The sequence below is a fragment of the Bos indicus genome, chromosome 15 (assembly GCF_029378745.1).
Source record: "Bos indicus isolate NIAB-ARS_2022 breed Sahiwal x Tharparkar chromosome 15, NIAB-ARS_B.indTharparkar_mat_pri_1.0, whole genome shotgun sequence".
Lineage (NCBI taxonomy): Eukaryota > Metazoa > Chordata > Mammalia > Artiodactyla > Bovidae > Bos > Bos indicus.
The window spans coordinates 25,129,224-25,144,015 of NC_091774.1; the positions used below are offsets into that span (position 1 = coordinate 25,129,224).

At 49.0% G+C, this 14,792-nt stretch overlaps 1 protein-coding gene across 4 annotated transcripts in view; it reads left to right on the plus strand.

Annotated features, from left to right (window-relative positions):
* The window catches only part of ZBTB16 (zinc finger and BTB domain containing 16), a 204,806-nt gene that overhangs the window by 162,809 nt on the left and 27,205 nt on the right, over window positions 1-14,792 (plus strand). The window lies entirely within an intron of this gene.

The following is a 14,792-nucleotide window of genomic DNA, read 5'->3' on the forward strand; positions in this document are numbered from 1 at the left end:
TGGGGCCCTGAGTGAACCTTTCCTTGGGGCTGCTGAGTGGGGAAGAAGACACCCCACCCGGTCTCCCCACACCCCTCTCCCTTGTACACACTGCACCGGTAAAGGCTGCAGCTTTGCTATGTGCGGTGGGTGGGGACAAATACAAGAAAGTCCCTGATCTGGGTGCTGATGACTTCCTGGTAGAGTGGGGCTGGGCTGGGACCTTTGTGGCCATGGTTTGAGTCTTGCCTTAGCTGGCCTTGTGCCCAGACTGTCTGGTGGGCCTTCCTTCCCCTTGTCCCCACCGTCTCTCCTTGTCACACCCTCACCAGGCTGATGACATGCTCTTGGGATGCACCAGGGCTCTGACTCTGCTGTTATCTTCGATCAGAAGGAGTCTGGGTGAAAAGGACAGGGAGAACTACTGCTCCAGCATCACGTTTGGAGGCTGATGAACTTTGGCAGGGGAATGCCCACCTAGCTGGTCTGGAAAAACTTGTTTGGGCCCCAGAGAACCTGACAAAACTGGGTGCTATCAGCCTAAAAACATTTATGCTGAAGGCAAGCGAGAGCACAGGCATTCCATCCTCTGATGAATGGCTGGAGACAAAGGATGTGCGAGGCCTCACTGCCCCTTCCTTGAACCAAATCCAGGTTCTCACTGTGCTGGCATGTTCCTAAAAGACCCCCCGCTTCCCGCTAGTATTTTCAGAAGCAAAATAGCCCGACATTAATTCATTCATTCAACATTCATTGAGTGTCTGCATGTTTGTTTGCTAAGTCACTTCAGTCGTGTCCAACTCTTTGCACCCTCTGAAGCATAGCCTGCCAGGCTCTTCTGTCCATGGGATTCTCCAAGCAAGAATACGGGAGTGGGTTGCCATGCCCTCCTCCAGGGGATCTTCCCAACCCAGGGATCGAACCCACGTCTATTACATCTCCTGCATTGGCAGGCAGGTCTTTACCATTAGTACCACTTGGGAAGCCCTCATGGAATGTCTACTGTGTGCTAAATGCTAGGGATACAAGGGCCAATAAGTCCTGGTGTCTTGATTCCGGGGACTCAGAGTCGAGAAGACAGTCAGTAAGCAGGTGGTTATAACAGACAGTGCTGGTTAATGGAGACATTTGTACTTGGTACTGTGGGCACTCAGAGGAAGTGTCCACAGTGGATACTCAGGGGACAGATAAGACATCTGGAGAAGACATCATAGGATTGAAAGAAGATGTGGAAATTAGACAAGACGAAGGGAGAGCTGGACAGAAGGAACAGACCTGTGTGTGCTTAGAAACGACTGTGGGGTAGCTTAAGCATCACATCTGAGACAGATGTGTTGGATAAGGTTGGAGGGAAAAGCAGGCCCAGACCACAGAGGTCTTGCTAGGCCATCTTTTTTGTTGTTGTTTTTAATTTATTTATTTATTTGTGGTTGTGCTGGGTCTTCATTGCTGTGCTCAGGCTTCCTTTAGTTGCAGCAAGTCGGGGCTACTTTTTGTTGCAGAGTGGGCTTCTCATTGCGATGGCTTCTCTTGTTTCGGAGCGTGGGCTCCAGGGTCCTGGGCTTCAGTAGTTGCGGCAGCTGAGCTTAGTTGCCCTGCAGCATGTGGGATCTTCCAGACCAGGGATCAAACCAGTGTCCCCTGCATTGGCAGGCAGATTCTTAACCCCTGGACCACCAGGGAGGTCCCTAGACTGTCTTAAGGAGCCTAGAAATTCTCTCTAGGTGATGGAGAGTCCTGGGAAACCTTTAAAAAGAAGCTGCAACATCAGATCAGTTTCCTAGAGGCCACGTTGGTGGTTGTGTGAGATGCGCTGGGGAAGATGTGCTGTGTTCAGGAGCCTCTTGTAGGAATCCTGGTGGTGATGCTGGTGGCTGGGTCCAGGCTGTGCCTTTCTGGTAGGAGAAGGAAGGGACACGCATGGCAAGGTCTTAGGTCCTAAAACATTAGCCAGATTGGGATGGAGGGTGCGGGGGTCAAGGGGCCTCGGGATGACATCCAGGCATATTTAGTCTGAGTGACAGCGTGTGTGACAGTGCTGGCAGTTGAGACAGAGATCCAGGAACGGGGGCGGGATTGGGAGCAGAAGATGTGGGTTTCAGGCTTGGACACGCTGAGTCTAGGGTGCCTGTGGAGCATGCTGGGGCACTCGGATTTATGGGTTTTGTGCTCAGAGGTCTGGGCGAGAGGTGTGGTTGTTAGTTTCTGAGGGCCAGTGAGACCAGGAAAGGAGAGTTCACTGGGAGAGACCATGGGGCGCGGGGTGCATCGTGAGCTGAACACTGCAGGGCCAAAAGCTGAGCAAGGCCTCAGCCCTCATCAGCCTCAGACTTTGCAGAAAGAAGCACGGGCCTGGGGTGCAGAGGGCTGTCTCTGGAGGGCTGGCCCCAGGTGTGGCCTGTGTAGAGACACCCACAGAGGAGACTGAGGAGGAGGTCCAGGGTCCCAGCGGCTGGTGTTCTTGAACCCCTGGGAGCTCCTTTGACCTGTGCCCTGGTCTGGGGCAGGAGAGAAGACAGGCTGAAGGAATTATTTCAGAACTGCTGGGGCCTTAAGGGGAGTCAGATCTCCCCTCCTTTTCTGGGTTGGAACAGTCAGTCCTCTGGGCCATTCTAGACGGTTCGAATACCTGACCCTGCCCTGCGGCATGGCCCTTCCTGGGAGTCTCATCCAGTGAGCCCTTAAGCTGGTCCCGCTTCCCACGGCCCCATCTTTTTGCATGTGTGTCTCTTTTTTGAGGTTTATGGTGCTAGGTTATGTTGCATATTCTGGAAGGAATGTAAGCACCCCCGCTTCCTTCCAGAGGAAGCTGGGATCATGGCCCCATTTGGGTCTGACCTTCTCTTAAACCCCATCCCCCACTTTCCCGCTCTCACCCTGATCCCCAAATGAACACTTCTCTGGGCATGTGGGTCCCACTCTCCCTGATGTCCTTCTCTGGTGGCTTGGCATTTTGGGACCGGCTGCTAGAGTGATTGACATAAAGCCAATCTATAAATAAAGTCTTTTTCTCTTCTCATAAAGACTTTGTGGTTGAGTTTGCCTTCAAGGTCAAGATCAGACCTTTCTAAATAAACACATATCAAAGGATCATTAGCAGAGCAGCACTGTTAAATTGAGATATTAACTTCTGTCAACTGCTTGTTTCTTTTTTGTTCTGTAACTCATGACTGCAGTAGGTTTTTATTATTTTGTCCTTAGGCAGTAGCATCTGGCTTCTGTAGAGACTGTAAAAATTAAAAAGCAACACAAATCATTGTGGGAGAAAAGCAGTAAATCCAATGATAAGAATTTAAAATTAAAATGTTTCAGCGCTTTTATATTCTGCAAAACATGAAATGAATGAGTTTGCTGCCTGTTGCCATAAACCTAACCCAGCTAATCGTCCGCTTGAGTTTTTTCCTGTCTCCTTTGCTCATCACCATCAATTCTGCCTTGGTACAAGGCGAGACATCAAGTGAAAGCCATGCGTGTGTGTGTGTGTGTGTGTGTGTGTGTGTGTTGTGTGTGTGTGTGTGTGTGTGGAGTGGAGTTGGAGCAAGGGGAAGATTGACTGAGACCCCCTCGTCTGAATGGTAGAGACAAGAACAGGGGGTGAATGCAGTGGAAACCGGGGCGGGGGAAGAGGCATGAAGGTTTGCTTGTCCCCATGGATCAGAATTCTCTTTGTAATGCACTGTTTCCAGTTAAGCACTTAAGCCAAAATATAGCAAAGTCACCACGCCAAAACCCACAGGTCACAGACCTAAGCAGCATCTTGTAGCATCCAAGTGAAATGCTTAAAGGGAGTTTCCTTAGCAGGTATATGATCTTGGATTAGGGGTCTGAACAAGTTCTGGCTCTTTTTCATCCCAGAGAAACCCAGGCCCTCCCTTGGGTACAGGGCCAGGGTGGGAGATGAGGCTGCATTTGAAACTCTTTAATCTGGCTCAAAGATTCAGGTTTTCTGTGCTGGGGTCATTCATTCTTATTGCAGAATTGGGTTGTGATGCCTGACTTAGCTACTGCTAGGCCATGAGGGAGATCAAAGCAGAAGACTGGTTTTTTTTTCCCCTGCTCTGGAAGAAATATAGCTTAAAACAATAATGGAAAAGAGCATTAAAAATAATATACATACACACACATATATATGTATATATGACTGAATCACATGGCTGTGTGCTTCCCTGGTGGCTCAGTGGTAAAGAACCTGCTTGCCAGTGCAAGAGATGCAGGAAACATGGGTTTGATCCCTGGGTCTATCCCTGGGTCTGGAGGATCCCCTCGAGAAGGGAATGGGAACCCACTCCAGTATTCTTGCCTGAAAAATCCCATGGACAGAGTAGCCTCGTGGGCTGCAGTCCGTGGGGTCACAAATAGTTGGACATAACTAAGTGAGCACCCACTTTGCTGTACAGCAGAAATTAGCACAACATTGTAAATCAATTACATTTCAACAAAACTTTAAAAAGAAAAAATAGATATGACACTTCCCATGTTAAACCACTAGAGGACAACTTAAGGCAGCTGTGATGTGGGTAAGGACGCGACGCTGTTGGACAAGTCACACGTCCACCATCTGGGCAGCGTGTGGATTATCAGAGTGAAGTGAGGCCAGTTCAGGGAGAGTTTTTAGGACGTGAGTCGCTAATGGAATTGAGAGCTGATTCTCGAGTCCGTCCGGGTCTGGTGCCTGGGGTGAGCATTGTTGGGGGGCTTTATCCCCATATTCAAACAGGAGAGTGGAGGGGGTTGGTTTTCATCCAGCCTGTCCCAGTGTGACTGCTGGACCCACAGGCACGAGGGCAGAGCTCTTTGTCCCGGACGAACTTCTTCAGCCTAGGGAGAGGTGAGAAAAGAGAGCCAGTCCTTGGCCTCCGTCAAAGGGAATGAAGGGAAGTGTGAAGATTAGGGGACGGAGGGGTCGAGTTAAGAGGGTATGACTAATACGGCCGGTCATTCAGATAGGAGAGCACATTGTTCTCTGTGCCCAGATGGTCCTTGGAATAAATCAGCTCAGGCAGAGACAGACTTCCAGTACAAGGACGTTGGAGCAACTGCTTGCCTGCTATTCTCCAGCCACATAACCCAGCCCGGCCCAGAAGAGCAGTCGTTTCATATCTGTACTGTGGGTGTTGGAATGGGGGTGGGTGGTGTATGTGTGAGAGAAAATATGTCCTTTCATAGCCTCTTAAAGAAGAGTGTCGGAGAAGGCAATGGCACCCCACTCCAGTACTCTTGCAGGGAAACTCCCATGGACGGAGGAGCCTGGTGGGCTGCAGTCCGTGGGGTCGCTTAAGAGTCGGGCACGACTGAACGACTTCACTTTCACTTTTCACTTTCCTGCATTGGAGAAGGAAATGGCAACCCACTCCAGTGTTCTTGTCTGGAGAATCCCAGGGATGGGGGAGCCTGTGGGCTGCTGTCTATGGGGTTGCACAGAGTTGGACACGACTGAAGTGACTTAGCAGCAGCAGCAGCAGCAAAGAAGAGTATATGAGGCCATGTTGTGAGGGGTAGATATCAGGAGACATCACCTAGAGCCCGACTTGAAATTCCAACCCTTTAGAGTTTTAGAAGTAGTCACGCTGGTTTGTCTCCTTCCATAGACAGGAAGCTGTCCAAGGGCAGGGACTGTATGTGTCTGATTCATCAACGTGTCCCTAAGACATGCATTGCACAGCAGCTGCTTCCTACAAGGTGCCTAATAAACAGAAACACAGGGAAAGTTCTGGCAGCATTCTCTTTTTTTTTTTTTTTTGGCTGCACCAAGTCTTCGTTGCATCTCGTGGGATCTTTACTGTGGCGTAAGAAGAGGTCTTGATTAGTTATGGTATGTGGGATCTAGTCCCCTGATCAGGAATTGAACCTGGGCTCCCTGCATTGGGAGCAGGGAATCTTAGCCGCTGGACCACCAGGGAAGTCTTGTTAGCAGCATTCTTATTTTCCTCTGTTGCTTCATGGTAGCCACCAATTCATTTATTAAACTAATAATTGAAAGTGAAAGTATTAGTCGCTCAGTTGTGTCCAACTCTTTGTGACCCCTGTGGATTGTAGACCACTAGGCTGGTCTGACTATGGAATTTTCCAGGCAGGAATACTGGAGTGGATAGCCATTTTCTTCTTCAGGGAATCTTCCTGACCTAGGAATCGAACCCGGGTCTCCCACACTGCAGGCAGACTGTTTACACTCTGCGCTACCTAGGAATTGGTACCTGAGTTTGGTGGCCCAACACTGATCCTGGCATTCCTCACACGGTTCCCGTCTAGGGACAGTCATGAGCACTGAATGAGATGGGCAGGACACCCACCAGAGCTGTCACTTTAGAAGGTTTGGGGTGATGCAGGGTTTCCTGTCATAAGCTTTCTCTAGGTAGATGTCTCCACAGTTTCCCGTGTTGACGATTTGCAGGCATACACGGACGCAGAATATACGTAAGCATCCTGATGCTTGGTGGCAGCTTTTCCAGCCTGTAGGCCCCCAGGCAGCAGAAAAGTCAACCTGCCCTGATCTCTGGCCCTAGAGTCTCCATCCACAGGCTACACAGATTCCTTTCCTTTCACAGAATCTGTTTAGGCTCCTTAGGATTTAGGGGAGGGAAGAACCACGTGGCAAAATCACTGAGTAAATAAGAATAATCAAACAGATATTCCCTGGAGAGGTTTCTTTCTATGAAGATGTTAATTAATATGAGCATTCTGGTCTCATGTTCAGAGGCAGTCTCCTGTGCAAATGGTACACGACCGCCCACCCAGCCCTGAGTAAACCGACTCTTCGGGATCTTCGCCTTTTGGAGAATGAACTAGTTTGGGGGAATCAAGCCAGATTCTGTCAGAGATGGAAGTTGCTTTGTCTGAAGTTAAGCACATCATAAAAAAAAATCACAGTGGAAAGAGGAAAAGACAGCTTAGCCATCAGTGCAGCTGAGTTAGAAAATGTCGCAGGAGACAGCCAAAGAGACACAGATGTATAGAGCAGTCTTTTGGACTCTGTGGGAGAGGGTGAGGGTGGGACGATTTGGGAGAATTGCATTGAAACGTGCATATTATCATATATGAAACAGATTGCCAGTCCAGGTTCGATGCATGATACAGGGTGCTCGGGGCTGGTGCACTGGGATGACCCAGATGGATGGGATGGGGAGGGAGGTGGGAGGGGGGTTCAGGATGGGGAACACGTATACACCCGTGGTGGATTCATCTCAATGTATGGCAAAACAATGTGATATTATAAAGTAATTAGCCTCCAATTAAATTATATAAATTTATATTAAAAAATAAATAAATTTATATTTAAAAAATAAATAAATAAAAATAAAAAATAGAAAATGTCACAGGGAGTCCACGTGCGTCCCCCAACCTCCTCTCAGCCTGTCCTGCTTGTGCACTGCCCTCAATGTTTCAGAAAACCCAAAGCTCATGAGCTGCCCAGGTTGTCAGAGCTGAAAGATTTGAGGGCTGTGTCTGTGCTGTCCTTGTCTGAGGCCTTGTACAGTCCGCACGGCCCCCTCCCCACTGCTCTGTTGTCCAGACCCCTCACATCAAGAGGTGGTGTAAGCTTTCTCTGTACTGGTATTACTAACGAACTAGTCTTATCTCAATAGGCCGTTGTTTCCAAAAAACAGCTGATGTGAGGGGGAGGAAGGGAAGACCAGGGAGAAGGGAATAGGATGGGTGACCTGGGGAGCATTTGGAGAATGGAGGAGCCAGGGAGGAGTAAGAAACAGGTCTGTCCAAAGAGAAGGCTCAGGCCGTGAAAAGGAGTGGGTGTGACCACACAACGTCCACTGGGGCTTGTTACTGGCGTTGCCTGCGTGGAAAACCCTCCTGGAACCAGACATCTTGCGTGAGTGGTGGTGGGGAACCTGTCTTGAAGTCCTTTGGAAGGATAAGGTCTTTCTTGTTGATCTTTGCCGCTGATCCCAGAGGCTTCAAAAAGCTGCACGGTACTTCTCTTTGAATTCAGATGGGAACATTTTGACAATTCCTCACTTCTTTCAAAGACCTTTGTGAAGATCCACCAAATGAACAGTTACTGTAATGCAAATAAACAGAAAGCGTCCTCAGTATTTGCCAATTCTCAAAGGCCCCTAGCACTAGTCTAAAAAATCATAAGCTTCCCACCTTCTCACCCCCCCCAAAAAGAGTTAGGAAAGATGAATGAGTAAACACTGCTTTCTCATTTCCAAGGGTTTTGAGAAGTGGGGGATAGGGAAATAGTTGTGGACAAGCTGGACAAACAAAGGGACCTGAATGGATGTGGGCAATGCCAAGGCCCCTTGGCCTGGGACCTGGTATCTCCCAGGGGCTCCCTGTGTTGTCACATTTGCTTACAAGAACACCAGGTACTACACTCACCGCTGGCAGGTCAACCGTAGAGCCACAGGAACTGGGTCTTTGACCAGGTCAGAGAGCAGCCCTGGACTCAGATCTGCAAAAGCCTGTTGAACTCTTGAAAAATCAATCTTGAGTTTCCGAGCAGGATAGTATTGGAGGTCACAGCTTATGTGTGTGATAGTGACGCAGCTTTGGGCATTTCCATTAGCAGCTCTGTTGTAGACGTTTTCCATCTGCTGTAGAGATGGAGTCTCAGGATAGGACAGTATACATCATCACCCTCTGAAGAAGGATGAAAGCAGCCCGCCCAGAGTGTGATTTGGGGACGCGCACTGCCTGAGTGTAGAGGACTGTGTCCTCTGGGCAGCTCAGAGCAAGTCCTGCGGGGAGAGCTGAGGGCCTGCTCTGATCTTAGAGGAGGAAGAGGTAGCAAGTGGACACCAGGTGCACGTATAGCCTTGGGTCCACGTCCTGCCAGGGGCCAGGAGGAGTTGCCAGCTTTAACATCAGGTTCCAAACTGTTAGTGACTTGTTGGCTGCCAGCTCACAGCTTTGGCCAGAAAGTAATATCTGGTAACTCCGTTCTACAGTCCTTTCGTTCAAAGAGCTGGATCCTCCTTTGGTGCAGATGATTTTCCATCTTGAAGAGACATCTGGGTGGGTTCTGCACTGGGTGCCACATGTACCCCCTGGGTAGTTCTGCACAGGAGGGCTTCCAGGTTGGGAGGTGAAGCCAAGCCCAGGAGAGCCCATGCCCAGATTCTGGAGCATATGGATACGACTTCACACTTGTCATTCATACTATTAAGTATATTGTAACAAATATTCAAGCTTTTAAGGGATCCCTTTACAATACACTTTTTGGTAGTTTTTTTTGTTTTTTTTTTTTAATCTCAATTTATCAGCTTTCAGATGATCACTAAATCAGAATACACTGTTTCCAGAACACCAGAACAAAAAGACTGCAGACGTCTTGCTAAAGATTATTCTACAGTCAGGAAAACTAATCATAGAAACAGACAGGCCCAGAAGCCTGCAACTCACAGGGAATCTGGGCTGGTGGTGGAATGGCTGAAGAGGGTAACGAGGCATGTTTTACTTGAAGTCAGTAAGAATCAAATATTAATGGCGTGGACTTTAGAAATCGTAACTTGCCAAGGACCGTGGACCAAACCCACAGAGATATTAATGGTTAAAACTGTGTGTATCGTTTATTTATCCATTCAGTAAATATTTATCAACACCCATCATATACCTAATAGTGTATTAGGCTCTGGGAATGCAGTGGTGAGTAAATAGAATGCCTGTCCTCATGGGGCTCATGTCTTACAGGGAGGCAAGATAGGTAAATAAGCAAGTCACGTACAGGATAAATATTGTTACAGTGGAGGCATAAGATGTTATAAGAGCACACATGGAGGCCTCCACATGGATGGGGAGTTGGGGAGGCTTCTTGGAGGTGGTGTCTTCTGCAGGATGAGAAGTTATTAAGTAAAGAAGATAGGTTACTGGGGGAGAAAGGGAAGAATGCCAGACTGAGGTCAACAATGCTCAGAGTTGGAGTCAAGTTAGGCTGGTGTGTGAACGGAAAAATGGGAATGGGGAGTAGGGCTGAGGCCTGAGTGTGGTGAGATGATGGACATTAACTGTGAAAGACCCCTAAAAGCCTTAAGTAACTGTGTGTTTTTCCTGAGGGTGATGGGGAGCCGTTAAAAGGTCCTCGGAGAGTGACATCAAATTATGTTGTAGAAAAATGACTTGGACTACACAGTTGTGAATAGACTGGAGGGGTTTATACACTGAAGGCAAGGAGATTAGTAAGGAAAGTATTGCCGTAATCCAGGCAAGAAATTGTGGTAGCTGGAACCAGTGTATTTACAGCGAGGACGGATAAGAAGTGGGAAAAGTTCACGGTACTTAGGAGGCTGAAGAAATTTGATAACTGATCTGTTGTCGAAGATGAGAGAGAAAAGAATCAAAGATGATGGCCCCTTTTCTTACTTGGGGCCCAGTGGGTGACAGTGGAAGCCCTTTATTGAAATGGGGGTGAAGGAGAAGAACTTTGTTATTGCTGTTAAGATGATGAACAGTTTTAGTGTCACAGCACTGAGGCCTGTGTGACATCCAGTGGGGACCCATAAGAGGCATTTGGATTCATTGTTATGTCTGGAATTCGGGAAGGAGGGAGATTTGCTGGCCATGTATCTATTGGTGTCATCAGCATATAAATGATTCTTGAAGCTGATGAGTTTACAAAACAAGAGAGGAGAGCCTGGAACAGAATCCAAAGGAACTCCAACATAACTGTGCTGTCCAGGATAGTCCCAACCCACCATGGAGATTAAAACAGAGTTGCTGGAAGAAACGGGATGGAGACCAGGAGAGTGTGGTGTCATGAAAGAGGTTTCTAAAGGGAAAAAGTAGTCATCAGTCTTATGCTGCCATTAAACCCCCTAAGAGGGACTAGAAACATCTGTTGGATTTAGTGACATGGGGTCATTGGTTATCAGAGGCGAACAGTCTTGGTCTCCGTGGAATGATGGAAGCAGGGCTGACATCATGGTGGGTTGGGCACATGGGAAGGAAGGGGAGGCAGCATGTGTAGGCAGCTCTAGGAGTGGAGGAGGCAAGGAGTTAGACTGATCCAAGGGTAGCGTTTGGCGGGGGTGGGGGCGGTACAGTGGAAGGATAATGGGCAAGGGAGTTCACGAACTGGCCAGAAAGCAGATGGGAGTTGAACCATGGGCCCTGAAGTAGGGGCTGATGGAAAAAGAAGGCAGAAAGGAAGGACATGCTGGGGATCATTGGGGCTCCGAGAACAGTTCTGGTGAGAGTACCTGGATGGGAGAGCTGGTGGGGTGGGGCAGGTTTCAATGTAATACTTCAGAGGAGTAGCTCTTGCTGGTGATGAAAGGCCTGGAGTATTCTCTGTCAGCACCACCTGGAGTGGGCCTGCACAGTTCAGGGTGAAGGTGAAGGTGTTAGTTGCAAACACCTTTGTACTCTTTGCAACCTCATGGTCTATAGTTCGCCAGCCTGCTCTGTCCATGGAATTCTCCAGGCAAGAAGAATGGAGTGGGTTGTCCTTTCCTTCTCCAGGGGATCTTCCCGACCCAGGGATTGAACCCGGGTCTCCTGCACTGCAGACAGATTCTTTACCATATGAGCCATCAGGGAAACCCTCAGTTCAGGGTACCCAAGTTCAAACACCAAATCCATTATTTACATACCTGACTCCCTATGGCCTTCAACCAGGTCCCTGGATCCCTGTTCTAACCAGCTACCAATTCTCCACTCCCTACCGTCTCACACTGTGGTGGCAGTTATTGGTTTTAGTCACTAAGTCGTGTCTGACTTAGTCCATGACCCCATGGACTGTAGCCTGCCAGGCTCCCCTGTTCAAGAGATTCGCCAGGCAAGAATACTGGAGTGGGTTGCCATTTCCTTCTCCAGGGGATCTTCCCAAGCCAGGAATCGAACCTGGGTCTTCTGCACTGCAGGCACATCCTCTACCGACTGAGCTATGACAGACGCTCTCATACTGTGGTAGACTCATATATTACCTCCAACCCTTCCAGCGAGCTTGAATCGTAGATGTTATCACTCTAATAAAGATAAACCGAGACCCAGAGATATTAGGAAATTTGCCTACTATTCTCTAGCTAGGAAGTAAATGGCAGAGCCAGGTTCTGTCTGACTTTAGAGTCTAGACTTCTTTCTGTCCATTTCTTGGACTGCAAGCTTAGTGAGGGCAAGAAGTGTCTTCTTAGGGCTAAAGCCTTGGTATTTGATGCCTGTGCAGAATTGGAGCTCAAGAAACGCCAGGTGCCAGATGCATGAGAAAATGAGTGAATGATGCTAAGAGTAACGCTCCAATGCTGTCTCCCAAGGGAAATAAAAGTACTACCACCCCAAGAGAGACACGAAGATCACTGGAAAGAAGGAGGGGCAGGTTTGGCAATCAAGTGGCGCTTGTGTTGAATGAATAGAACAGAGGTGTCTTCTCGGGCTCTTTTGTGAGCGGGGTGCTGGGCACTTGGCTGTGGCATGAGAGAATTGACTGTCAGCTTTCCCATCTGCGCTGGGGCCAGCCTCAAGTTCCAGTCCTGGCAGGGAGTGGCCTAGAGTCCCCAGAGGTGGAACTGAGAGGGGAGGGACCTAGTAAATAGAACCCACAGGGGAGAAATGAGAAGCCTGGACCACTCCCTGACACTCTCCTGTGTTTCCTTTTTAGAATATGAGGCTGGGGCTTCTCTGCAGACCTTCCATCATGTTGTCAAGGGGCATGTGTGTGTGCATGCATGCGTGTGAGGGCATGGGCAAGGAAGGCCCAGATTCCTCACCAGTTGTCTGAAGAGCACCCACACTTCCTGGTAGCAGGCTTAAGCCCTGGCGATGTCTGCTGGGTGGCTACCCCATCGCTTGCCCCTGGGAAAGATTTAGTGAGTCAGGTTCGCAGCCGGCTTGAAGGGAGGGGACTTCCACGTTTGGGGGAAGTGGGGAAGGCTGGTGGACCAAGTGGTTTGGTTTTTATTCTTGACCGCATACTTCTCTCCCACCCTCCCTGAGTAGCAAAAAGGACAGTTTCCTCCTTCCAGGCTTTAAAGGCCACCGCACGCCACCTGATGCTACCGCAGGGCCTAGTCCTCAGGCCTCCCTGCCTCCCTCTTGTCGCCTGTCTGTTCAGCAGGTCTGTGTGTTCATCGTCCTCTGTCTCCCACCATCATTACCAGCCCATTTCCTCTCCATGGGGCAAGGCCTGGGGTCCAGGGGAGAGTCGTGGGGCCTGGGGGCAGTGGCCCCTTGCCCTCAGTCTCCACATCAGGCATGCTCCTGCCACAGCCTGTCCCCCCCAACCTGTGTGCACGAACCCCCCACACCACCCGCTGTCTACTTCCGAGGGCTGTGTACTGGAGGCAAGGTGTGGGCAGTAGGCAGGGGAGCCTGGTGAGCAGATGGAGCCCTGCGGGGACTTTCGGCACCTTAAAGGATCATAGAGCCCGTCCTCCTTATGTCCCAGATGAGACTGAGGGTCAGAGAGAGAAAATTCATCTGTTTAATCTTTCATCCACTGGTCCGTCCTTCCCTCCGTCCAATAAAGATTCATCAAACACCTGTCAGATCCAAGAGACACAGCAACGAGGTCCCCTGCTCTCAGTCGGCTTTTGTTCTGATGAGGAGGGAGACACCGTAAACCTTGAACTTGAAGCAGCTCTACCAAGGCTAGTGGATGGCCACAGAGCTGAGCCTGGACCTTCTGTAGTGCCCTTTCCGGGACCCGTGCGTGATGACTGCCTACCTTCCTTGGAGCCTGAGCTTCAGTTCTCTCTAAAAAGCAGATGGAAACATTTAGAAGGATTCAAACTGGATTTTAGCCTTGATACTTCTGAGCAGCAGAGGGTCCTGGAAGTCCACATAACTTTTGACCAATTGAGACTTAGGATTCTTTCCGTTATTTTGGTAAAATGTATCGAACATAGGCTTTAGCGTTTTAACCATTTTTAAGAGTGCTGTTTAGTGGCATTAAGGAAATGGCAACCTGCTCTAGTATTCTTGCCTGGAGAATCCCATGGACAGAGGAGCCTGGTGGACTACACAGTCTATAGGTTACAGAGTCAGACACGACTGAGCTCGCACGCACAGTACTCCGTGGCATTAAGTACTATCATATTGTCGTGCAGTCATCACCACCGTCTGTCCACAGAACTTTTTCATCTTTCCAAACTAAAACTCTGTCTCCATTTAACAGTAATTCTCCCTAAGTTCCCTGAGCCCCTGGACCAGGAATTCTTCACATTTTGTGCCATGGGCCCCTTGGGAAAGTTAGGAACCCTGCCTCAGAATAATGTCTCTAGTTGCATAGAATGAAATACCTAAGATTACAAAGGGAAACTTTAAATACAGATAGCACAATATTTTTAAACCATTTGTAATACAGTTAATATGTGTGATCCTTTGTCATCCTGTTAACAGGCTCAAGCAGTGGTTGGGCATCTGCAGTTAGCATAAATAGGTCGAGGTAACTGCAACATTTCTTCTGTCGTGGTGTGAACATATCTAGCTGTCTGTGCATGAACAGGTCACAAGCACAGTTCATCTGACTGCTTTGTCGCTTTCATTCCCCCACTGAAGGAACTGCTGAATTTCAATTTGTTGTTGTTGTTTTTCGGTCGCTAAGTCATGTCTGACTCTTTGTCGACACAGTGGGCTTCAGGATACCAGCCTCCTCCACTGTCTCCGAGAGTTTGTTCAGTTTCACGTCCATTGAGTCGGTGAGGCTATCCGACCATCTCACCCTCTGCCGCCACCTTCTCCTTTCACCTTCGATCTTCCCCACCATTGGTTAGAGGTTGGTAAAAATAAAAAGGGAATATTTTCTCCTCCACGATCACCAGCCTCCTGAATTCTGTCCCTGGGTTGCATTGGGGTTTCTTGGCCTGGAGGTTCAGAGAGGCCTTGCAGAGCCAGTTTGCCTAACCTTTTCCGCCTGAGAGGGC